Raw genomic sequence first — 9,981 nt, 5'->3', positions numbered from 1 at the left:
GTTTTAAAAGACTTTTATTTATACTAGAAGGAGAAATAACAGACATAGCCTTCTTAATGGATTTAAAAAATAAAATCTCTTATGTTATCAGGAACACTCTGAAAATTAGATGTTGACGGAACAGCAACAGGTAATGTAACAGTACTAAAGGAAATTTTATCTGCATTAATAAGTTTGACATGACATGCAATACAAATAACAGCTGGAGAAACAGATACCAAAAGTTTATAGCAGATACACTTAGCTTGGTAACTCCAGCACTGTGCAGTGATTTTCCTGAAGTATCTTCTGACTCAGTTGCAACGTGGAACATCTTGCAATATGTAAAAGAAAAAAAAAAAAAAAAAAAAAAAAAAAAAAAAAAAAAAAAAGCAAAATTGATCAAATTCCTTAAATGACAGTTTCAGGAATGGGAAAAAATGCCAAAGAACAAGCTTCTAGCAACCAGAAGCAATAAAAAAATGAGACTTAAATAATGTGGAGACAAAAGTGACGCCCATATTTTTTCGCGCCAAATAAGACGCCCACATTATTTGGTGCCTAAATGCTTTTTGGCGCCAAAAATGACGCCACATCCGGAACGCCGACATTTTTGGCGCAAAATAACGTCAAAGAATGACGCAACTTCCGGCGACACGTATGACGCCGGAAACGGAAATAGAATTTTTGCGCCAAAAAAGTCCGCGCCAAGAATGACGCAATAAAATGAAGCATTTTCAGCCCCCGCGAGCCTAACAGCCCACAGGGAAAAAGTCAAATTTTAAGGTAAAAAATGTTAAATTAAAATGCATTATCCCAAATATGAAACTGACTGTCTGAAAAATAAGGAAAGTTGAACATTCTGAGTCAAGGCAAATAAATGTTTGAATACATATATTTAGAACTTTATAAACAAAGTGCCCAACCATAGCTAGGAGTGTCACAGAAAATAAGACTTACTTACCCCAGGACACTCATCTACATATAGCAGATAGCCAAACCAGTACTGAAACGAGAATCAGCAGAGGTAATGGTATATATAAGAGTATATCGTCGATCTGAAAAGGGAGGTAAGAGATGAATCTCTACGACCGATAACAGAGAACCTATGAAATAGACCCCTTAGAAGGAGATCACTGCATTCAAATAGGCAATACTCTCCTCACATCCCTCTGACATTCACTGCACGCTGAGAGGAAAACCGGGCTCCAACTTGCTGCGGAGCGCATATCAACGTAGAATCTAGCACAAACTTACTTCACCACCTCCATCGGAGGCAAAGTTTGTAAAACTGAATTGTGGGTGTGGTGAGGGGTGTATTTATAGGCATTTTAAGGTTTGGGAAACTTTGCCCCTCCTGGTAGGAATGTATATCCCATACGTCACTAGCTCATGGACTCTTGCTAATTACATGAAAGAAATAGATTTGTTTTTCCATCTGGATAGGTCCGCTGTCAGTGCGGTTTCCAGGTTTTTGTAGTTTTCTTGGAAAACTATCTGGGCGTCTGGGGAAATGTATATCCCTAGATATTTAAGCTTGTCCTGTTGTAATCTCAAGGGGCATGTGTCCAGTGCTGTGGTCAGATCTTCTGTGTCATAGGTAATGTTCAGAATCTCAGATTTAGCTACATTGAGGTGGAAGTTAGAGAATTGGCCGTATTCACTAAAGGTGTTTAAGACTCTGGGGAGAGAAGTCTCTATGTCAGAGAGTGTGAGGAGGACATCGTCAGCATATAGTGCCAATTTGTGTGTACTCGATTTGACTTTGATACCCGAGATCTGAGGGTCCTCTCTAATTTTCTGTGCTAAGGCCTCTATTGAAATAGCAAAAAGAATCGGTGAGAGCGAGCAGCCCTGCCTGGTCCCGTTTCTTATGTGGAATCTATCTGACTATACTTATTTGTTTTATCTGAATTTTTCTGAAAATACTTGTTATATTAATAAAAAGATTTAAACATAAAAAGGAGTAAACTGCCCCTACCAGGAAAGTTCCTTTTCCTCCAGACAGTGGAAATGGCAAAGTCAAGACCAGGTCCAAATAAATTCTTCCTTGAAAAGGAGAGATAAAAGTCTATCTTTGGAGACTCTGCTTACAATGAATTAAATCATAAAGTCCTTCTGGTCCGCACTGCTAAAGTCATATACTTAACGCAGAACTTGGTAGACATTTTCAGATGCTAACAAACGATAATTATTTGAAAGTCTCATGTAGTTCTTACAAGCTTATAGATGTGGCACCTGTTGCAAGATGCTTGTCTGGTGTGTAACAATAAGTAATAAAAAATAAGCATTGGGTCTAGACTGTCCCTTTAATAAAAATATTTTATGCTTCAGTAATATGACTTGAGAAATGGCAGTTGCATTCAGCAACAAAGGAGCAGTTAAGGAATTTTAAAAAATAGTAGGGAAATAACCCAGTTACTAACTGTAACTGCTGTACTAATTCAGTGCACAAAAAAACATAAAATACACCGACTACTCCTCACATTGCCAAACGGTTAAATCCCTTTTACAGTGTATAAAACAGAGGGTATAAAGTTGCATTAAAGGGACATAATACTCATATGCTAAATCACTTGAAACCGATGCAGTATAACTGTAAAAAGCTGACAGGAAAATATCACCTGAGCATCTCTATGTTAAAAAGGAAGATATTTTACCTCACAATTTCCTCAGAGATTCTTGATTAACGAGAAAGAGAACTCTTTTGAATTAATTCTTTATTGAAGAACAAACCTAGGTCTGCTCGTAGGAGCACAGAAGCATGCACGTGTCTAATATGAAAGCAGTATTTTTTAACATTGTTTGTAGTAATGTTATACAGTGTTGCAAACAATAATGCCATAGAGTACTATAGACACGTGCACACCCTTGAGCTCCTCTGATCCTACCTTGGATAACTCATCAATAATGGAGATCAAGTGAGCAAAGAAAATGTGAAAATATAAGTAAATCAGAAAGTTATTTAAAATGGCATGTTCCCTTTTCAACGTCAATGTTTACTTTTGACGTTATGGTCACTTTAAAATGTGCATAAGTGCATTTCCATTTTGAATAGAAACATTTTTGTAACATACTTGCATTATAATTTTATTTTCCAATAAAAGCTATTATTGTTTTTGGGGCATATACACATATGCTACACATGCCCAGTACACCCACATTCACACACCATACCAGATTGGAATGCCAGTGGTGGTTTGTATGGTGCAATCTGAGTGACTGCTGACATACATACATACCACTGTCAGTATTTTGAGCAGGCACAGTATATGTACATATGGCTCTGCTAATGCAAATTATTGCAAAAATCCATCTATTCTAAATTGAAATGCACATATCAATTTTGACTATTTTATCCCTTTAACCACTTTAATTTCCATGAAAACCCCATTGCTGTTATGCACATCCAAGCGGGGATGACAAACATGTTGTCATCTTCGAAAGTCCCCCTTCCCATTTGGATCCTGGGGACCCCCTGCACTGCAGCCAGGGAAGGAGAGTACAGTCAGAACACCTGGTGACATCACCAACTGGGGACATGGTGACAGTATATACATATACTGTCATATATATATATATATGTAGGATTTTTATTTTTTGTAATGGTAAGTTTTAGTGTAAGGCAGGTTAGGTTTTATTTTACAGGTAAGTTTGTATTTATTTTAGCTAGGTAGTTAGTTAGTAAATAAATAATAACTATTTACTAACTAGTCTACATAGTTAAAATAAATACAAACTTACCTGTGAAATAAAAATAAAACCTAAAGCTAGCTACAATATTAATTATATTGTAGCTAGCTTAGGTTTTATTTCACAGGTATTTAGTTTTAAATAGGTATTATCTTGGCCCCCCTGGTAATACTTATCAGTGAGACCCCCTCTCCTGAGGGGCATGGACAGAGCTATCCACTCCATTCATTTACATAAAAGCTCTAGAGAGAAACTACTCCTTCCTCCTCCTAGTTCTGTCCAGCCTGCATTGGTGGACAGGGCTAGGAGGAGTCCCTCTCCGTTTTTTTTTTACTTTCTGGGCTAGTTTCTCAAGTTTATTTTACCTCTGGCTTCTTGGGCCTGTTTTGTGAGCTGGTGTCCTTCCAGTTAGCGCCATTCATTATTGTGGCCGTGGTCACTTAGATTGGCGGTAGGCAGTGGGATATTCGTTTCCTATGATTTCCCTGTGGGGGCTGCCATGTTACCGTGTCGTCATCGGTAAGGGATGTCATGGGGGCTGCGTCTGAGGGCTGTCTCTTTGTGTGCATGTGCATAAAAACTTTAGCCTTGGCATGGTTTTCAACAGCTGCGTTCCTTTTCCCTGCAAGAACATGGATACTTAGCAATATCTGACATCTTGGTGTTCTGACTCTCCGGTGGTAAGTGCTATGCAATATTTTTTTTGATAACCTTATTTTTATGAGACTTTTATAATGTAAGCTTCTTGGGCTTAATATTAAAGATAAATATACAGGGAGTGCAGAATTATTAGGCAAGTTGTATTTTTGAGGATTAATTTTATTATTGAACAACAACCATGTTCTCAATGAACCCAAAAAACTCATTAATATCAAAGCTGAATATTTTTGGAAGTAGTTTTTAGTTTTAGCTATTTTAGGGGGATATCTGTGTGTGCAGGTGACTATTACTGTGCATAATTATTAGGAAACGTAACAAAAAACAAATATATACCCATTTCAATTATTTATTTTTACCAGTGAAACCAATATAACATCTCAACATTCACAAATATACATTTCTGACATTCAAAAACAAAACAAAAACAAATCAGTGACCAATATAGCCACCTTTCTTTGCAAGGACACTCAAAAGCCTACCATCCATGGATTCTGTCAGTGTTTTGATCTGTTCACCATCAACATTGCGTGCAGCAGCAACCACAGCCTCCCAGACACTGTTCAGGGAGGTGTACTGTTTTCCCTCCTTGTAAATCTCACATTTGATGATGGACCACAGGTTCTCAATGGGGTTCAGATCAGGTGAACAAGGAGGCCATGTCATTAGATTTTCTTCTTTTATACCCTTTCTTGCCAGCCACGCTGTGGAGTACTTGGACGCGTGTGATGGAGCATTGTCCTGCATGAAAATCATGTTTTTCTTGAAGGATGCAGACTTCTTCCTGTACCACTGCTTGAAGAAGGTGTCTTCCAGAAACTAGCAGTAGGACTGGGAGTTGAACTTGACTCCATCCTCAACCCGAAAAGGCCCCACAAGCTCATCTTTGATGATACCATCCCAAACCAGTACTCCACCTCCACCTTGCTGGCGTCTGAGTCGGACTGGAGCTCTCTGCCCTTTACCAATCCAGCCACGGGCCCATCCATCTGGCCCATCAAGACTCACTCTCATTTCATCAGTCCATAAAACCTTAGAAAAATCAGTCTTGAGATATTTCTTGGCCCAGTCTTGACGTTTCAGCTTGTGTGTCTTGTTCAGTGGTGGTCGCCTTTCAGCCTTTCTTACCTTGGCCATGTCTCTGAGTATTGCACACCTTGTGCTTTTGGGCACTCCAGTGATGTTGCAGCTCTGAAATATGGCCAAACTGGTGGCAAGTGGCATCTTGGCAGCTGCACGCTTGACTTTTCTCAGTTCATGGGCAGTTATTTTGCGCCTTGGTTTTTCCACACGCTTATTGCGACCCTGTTGACTATTTTGAATGAAACGCTTGATTGTTCGATGATCAAGCTTCAGAAGCTTTGCAATTTTAAGAGTGCTGCATCCGTCTGCAAGATATCTCACTATTTTTGACTTTTCTGAGCCTGTCAAGTCCTTCTTTTGACCCATTTTGCCAAAGGAAAGGAAGTTGCCTAATAATTATGCACACCTGATATAGGGTGTTGATGTCATAAAACCACACCCCTTCTCATTACAGAGATGCACATCACCTAATATGCTTAATTGGTAGTAGGCTTTCGAGCCTATACAGCTTGGAGTAAGACAACATGCATAAAGAGGATGATGTGGTCAAAATACTCATTTGCCTAATAATTCTGCACTCCCTGTATATGCAGTATTCATCATGGAATATGAAAATGATCCAGGTCAGCTTGAGCCTCAACCCGTTACAGCCCAGGAGGAATCAAGGGCAACTACAATGTATGATGAATCTATTTTATTTCTGTGTCACTAATGTATTTTACTTTTTATTAAGTAGATATTATTTATTGGTTGGTTATACTCTTTCTATAGTAATTCAGCCCAGCCTTTGCCCACCTGTTCCCTATGTGATAATCATTTCTGGCAGGACAAGAAACTCTGTAAAGTGTGTATTGGCCAGATTTATGGTGGACGCTTTTCTCAAACATCTGAGGGTTCTTTGGATAACTTGCATAACCTTGATTGTGCCTCTGATGGTGAAGATTTAGAATCCGATTTACCTATGGTGTTTGACACTACAAACATTTCTGAGTTTATTAGGGGGATGAAAAGCTCCCTGGGCATTGAAGATGAACAGTCTCAAGTATCTGATTGGTTTAATTCAAATTCTACTCCAGATCAGTTCTTCCCTGTTTCTGATCATTTAAAGCCAATATACTTAAATATTTTTTCTAAACCAGATAAACAAAGTGGAGTTCAAGATAAAATATATAAAAAAAATTCCTTTGGAAAAAACTGTGCATAACCAGTTTGTTTCTGCTCCCAAGATTGATGCTGCAATTGCTATACTTTCAGAAAAGATATTTTTTCATGTAGATGATGCAGGATCATTTAAAGCGACAGTCTACACCAGAATATTTATTGTTTTAAAAGATAGATAATCATTTTATTACCCATTCCATAGTTTTGCATAACCAAACCAAACCACAGTTATATTAATACACTTTTTACCTCTGTGATTATCTTGTATCTAAGCCTCTGCAAACTGCCCCTTAATTCAGTTCTTTTGACAGACTTGCATTTTAGCCAACCAGTGCTGGCTCCTAGGAACTCCATGTGCATGAGCTTATTGTTATCTATATGAAACATATGAATTAATACCCTAGTGGTGAAAAACTGTCAAAATTCCCTGAGCTAAGCGGCGGCCTGCAAGGGCTTAGAAATTAGCATATGAACCTTCTAGATTTAGCTTTCAACTAAGAATACCAAGAGAACAAAGCAAAATTGGCAATAGAAGTAAATAAGAAAATTGTTTAAAATGACATGCCCTATCTGAATAATGAAAGTTTGTTTTGGACTAGACTGTCCCTTTAAGGATGTCATGGATAAAAAAATGGAACAAAATTTAAAGAGACTTTATCTTCAAGGGGCCTTATTTCATCCTCTGCTTGCTCTTTTTTCAACTTTAAAAGCTACTGAGGTGTGGTCTTCTAACCTATCTAATTCTTTTCAAGATAATGAAAATATTATATCTTTTCTTGCAGGAGGAATCAGGGGCACCATTTTAATATGGTAACTTCTTTTTTGTTTATCAGCTGCTACTAGTATTTTGGAGCTTAATGCAAAATCTATGTCTACTGCTAACCTTGTTAGAAGAGCATTATGACTGCAACATTGGGAGGCTGATCCAGGTTCCAAGTTGAATTTATTAACTCTTCCTTTTGAGGGTCATATGCTATTCGGTAAGCAATTGGAAACCTTAATTTCAAAAAGAACAGGAGGTAAGAGTCATTTTCTCCCACAGGTTTTCAGAGGCTCTTTTGGCCACAGACAATATAATATGCGTCAAAATTTTAAAGTTTCCTCCAGAAGGGAATTCTTTCAGCATCAAGATGGAAGATCTAACTTTCAGTTTGGAGGTAGGGGACATGGTCCTTTCCTTCCTTTCAGGCTAAAAAGCAATGATGGTGGGCTGACCTAGCTCTTGCCTCTGGGAGGAAGATTACTCAATTTCAGAGAGGTCTGGGCATCCAGTATATCAGACCAATGGGTTCTGGGGATTCTTCATCATGGTAATCTGATAATAATAATCTGGAGTTCAAAAGAAAACCAATTCTACCTTGCTTAGTAAATACTCCACTCCCCAGGGATTCTATGAAACTAAAGGCCATATTAGAGTTTGTCAGCAAGCTCATGTGCAACAGTTTAAAGTGAGAGAAGGTGGGGGTGGGGCAGAGTATACTATACACAAGAGATTCAGTAGTTAAGGGCGAATGGCCCAATTTGAGTTTTATAATCTCCTAACCACTGATACCTCCTGTCACAGATTTAAAGTTAAGGGCAAGGTACAACTAACAAGTAATTGTAAATAGACTTACAAGTAAGAGTAGGTAACTTAAATCTGTGAGGGAAATTCCACCAATGCCCTTGCAAAATAAGAGCTAGATTGTTAATAGTTAGAAAAAATGTTTTTCCATTCATACACTAAAGTTTATTAAAGTCAAAATTTTAACCACACATACATTTAGCAAGAGCTAAAAATTAAAAACACTGCACCTATGTTGAGCTGAGATTTTAAATTAGTCTGAAGTCTGTATCAAAGGTATCTGGCAGCAGAATTATAAATATAGGCTAAGCCCTTACAATCCGAGGGCTAAATTAAGTTTAAATTTTTACCAATTATTAAAGCTGCATTATACCGGACCAACAAAGGTGAGCAAGTTAAAAAGTTAAAAGAGGGGAAAGACAGAGAGGGGAAATATCCTCTGGGATAAGCTCTGTCTTTCCCCTCTTTTTAACTTGCTCACCTTTGTTGGTCCGGTATAATGCAGCTTTAATAATTGGTAAAAATTTAAACTTAATTTAGCCCTCGGATTGTAAGGGCTTAGCCTATATTTATAATTCTGCTGCCAGATACCTTTGATACAGACTTCAGACTAATTTAAAATCTCAGCTCAACATAGGTGCAGTGTTTTTAATTTTTAGCTCTTGCTAAATGTATGTGTGGTTAAAATTTTGACTTTAATAAACTTTAGTGTATGAATGGAAAAACATTTTTTCTAACTATTAACAATCTAGCTCTTATTTTGCGAGGGCATTGGTGGAATTTCCCTCACAGATTTAAGTTACCTACTCTTACTTGTAAGTCTATTTACAATTACTTGTTAGTTGTGTCATGTGCAACAGTGTTATTCAACAAATACCAATCCAAGACCACAACAAAGGATTTTATTCACCTCTTTTTCTGGTAACAAAAGAAAGATGGTTCCTGGAGACCGGTTCTGGATCTTCGACTATTAAACACCTTTCTCAATGTTCAGCATTTCAACATGGAATCTGTTCTATCAGTGATCAATCTCATTCCACCAAAAACATACCTGCTTTCCGTAGATCTGAAGGATGCTTATTTCCATATTCCTATTGCAAAACAGCACAGCAAGTTCCTCTGTTTCACGGTCGGAGACCGTCATTTTCAATTTTCAGCCCTTCCCTTCAGGATATCTACTGCTCTAAGGGTCTTTACAAAGGTATTGGTCCCTCTGATAGCAGAATTACGTGTCAAGAGATTATTCATAATCCAGTATTTAGACAACATTCTTCTCCTGGCAAGTTCACAGTAACAGGCATTGGCCCACAGGTCTATCCTTCTAAACTCCAGTTCCAGGGAGGTACAAGAAGTCTAAATGCATTGAAGGAGGTATCTCCAATCTTCAGATGGGCACAACACCACATTCAGTTTCTCTCTGCAGTCCATTTTCCAGGAATAGAAAATGTCAAAGCAGACTACTTGAGCAGAAGTCAAATTTCTCCAATCGAATAGCAGCTGAACAGGTGGTTGTTTCAGAAGATAACCAGCTTCTGGGGACTTCCAGAAGTCAATCTCATGGCCTCTGCATTAAACCATCAGGTTCCGCAGTACTTCAGCCGTTAACCGACACCTCTTGCATTAGGAGTAGATACCTTTCTCCACGATTGGTCATACAACCTTCTTTATGTCTTTCCTCCAATTCTTCTCATTCCCAGGTTGTTGAAGAGGATTCTGCTAGAACAACCTACCTTTATTGCTATTCTTCCATTTTGGCCTCAAACGCCTTGGTGTCCTCTGGTACTCAAACTAGCAATTCAACCTCCATGGCATATTCCAGTCTCTTGGGACATGCTGAATCAGGG

Source organism: Bombina bombina, chromosome 7, assembly GCF_027579735.1.
Source record: "Bombina bombina isolate aBomBom1 chromosome 7, aBomBom1.pri, whole genome shotgun sequence".
Lineage (NCBI taxonomy): Eukaryota > Metazoa > Chordata > Amphibia > Anura > Bombinatoridae > Bombina > Bombina bombina.
The sequence above is the reverse complement of the archived record's forward strand: the minus strand, read 5'-3'. Positions refer to the sequence as shown.